We start from the raw sequence: 2,220 nt of genomic DNA on the forward strand, positions 1-2,220 counted from the left end.
TCATATTTCTTCATTAAATAACTAAGTAATTTGAAAACTTTCTGTGAGACATAATTTCACAAACAGCATGAGTGAATCACCGCACGCTCTCTCTCTCTCTCTCAAAATGCGCAAATCACCACACATCGCATCTGTCTATAAGCGAGCTGCACAGTTAACAGGAATTGTCACTTGCACAATCGAGGCACATCATCACTAAAGTTTATAAATTGCTTTTCTTTTTAATTCTTGCCAGTGTTTAAGCATTCAGCGCTTGCGCGCTCTCCTGGAAACTGAGCTCATGCACACTCGCAGCACACACACATAACGCCAGGTTCACATTACTCCGTTTGCAGTGCATATGTGGTGTGCATTTTTCCGCGCTCATGTTAACGGATGCATTCACAGCACACAGTTGCAGTCCGGCAGTGCGTTCAGGAGCGGTGCGTCTGCAGCAGAGCAGAGATCATTTCCACGCCGAGTTTGCTGCACGCGCTGAATTAAAGTGACAGCGCATTGTTTGCAGTAAATATGAAAACGAAAATTTAGTAATTACACCATAAATGCATATAATTAAAGTCTACTGTGTTTCACAGTCAACACATATGGCTTTTTGGTTGGGTTTAAAGGAAAAGAGCACTTTTAGATAAACAAGGCAATAATAGATGGCACTCGTGGAGGAAGGAAAACAAAGTTCTTTATGAACCGCAGGATTGCTTGTAATAAAGATTTAAAAAATTTAAAAAAAGGCAGTAGAGCTGACTGTTTCTGTCAATGCCAAGTTTTAATTTAAAATGTTTGTGATAACTTAAGAAAAGTATTTGAAATGCTTGCTTGAGCAACTTTGTGCTGTGTGTAAACTATTGTGCAATAATTGCACAATTGTAAAAACAAAAATGCACAGCATGATCAAACATTTAGGCGAGATAAATATCTATTTTTGAAAAATGTAAAAAAAAAAAAGAAGCTCCCCTCCACCCCTTAAATAAAAAAAATCCCCTCACAAGAGTCACAAAAATGAAATACAGGCCCTGAATAAATGTCTAAAATACCTGATTGGAGTATCACTATAAATAATACTACATGATAAAAATAAGGCTTTAAAAAGATCGGTATCCGCAGATACTGCTTTGTGATCGGCCTCAAAAATCCTGATCGGAGCACCTCTAATAATTGCTATTTGTAATACAGTAATTAATTTTAATATTTTTTAGTGGACTGCAAAACCTGCAAACACCATAATAGTTATTAATTTTAACAACAGATTATGGATCCCACAAGAATTAGCTAAAAAAACATACAAACATGTGCGGTCAAGTATTGATAATAAAAAAAAAAGAGATTTCAATAATGTTTGACAACTGAACTTTCTGAAATTTCAGAAATCTGGTCACCTACTTTGAAACAAAACTGATTAAGAAAATTAAAAATGAGCCAATCACACTTGTGTTTCTAATACGGACAGAGACTGTTCTGAGTATGTGCTGAATAATGACAGAAACATACTTTAAGCAAGTATGCAAACTCTGCGTGAGCATTTGGCCAGAGTATTGCCAAAGAACGGTCCAGCTGACCTCGCTTAATGTGCGCCTGTGTTAAAGCTGAATAACAAACTGTCTTCACGCTTCTGCTGTGCCATGACAGCTGCTGACCTGAAGGAATAATCTGACCGTTATACGATGATGACCCGCTCTACGCCACACAAAATCAGCCTCAGGTGAGCAGCTAGAAGCATCTGTGTTCACAAACTCCAGGTCAACAACAGTCTGAAGAAATCTGCTCTGGTCTCCAATCACAGAGCAGAAGCCTGGGCTGTGCTGTATTTCCAGTAAGTGAAGAGTTTTAAAAGCAGACACTGCTTCCTGATCCACCCATTTCCCTCAGTGAAGCTGCTCTGAGACCTGCCTTCATTACACACTCAGCAGAGAAGGGTAGCAGATATAGGCTGTGAAGTGCAGCACTTACTTGAGCTGTCCTGGAGTTTCTCTCCTGAATGAAGCTCGTGTCATTGTCCACCAGCGCCGTCATCTCATTCTGCTGTGGATCTGACACACAGTTAATATAAACTCAGTGCATTCTGCTGTGGATCTGACACACAGTTAATATAAACTCATCTCATTCTGCTGTGGATCTGACACACAGTTAATATAAACTCAGTGCATTCTGCTGTGGATCTGACACACAGTTAATATAAACTCAGTGCATTCTGCTGTGGATCTGACACAGTTAATATAAACTCAT

The sequence above is a fragment of the Sinocyclocheilus grahami genome, unplaced genomic scaffold, assembly GCF_001515645.1.
Source record: "Sinocyclocheilus grahami isolate Dianchi unplaced genomic scaffold, SAMN03320097.WGS_v1.1 scaffold1418.1, whole genome shotgun sequence".
Taxonomy (NCBI): Eukaryota; Metazoa; Chordata; class Actinopteri; order Cypriniformes; family Cyprinidae; genus Sinocyclocheilus; species Sinocyclocheilus grahami.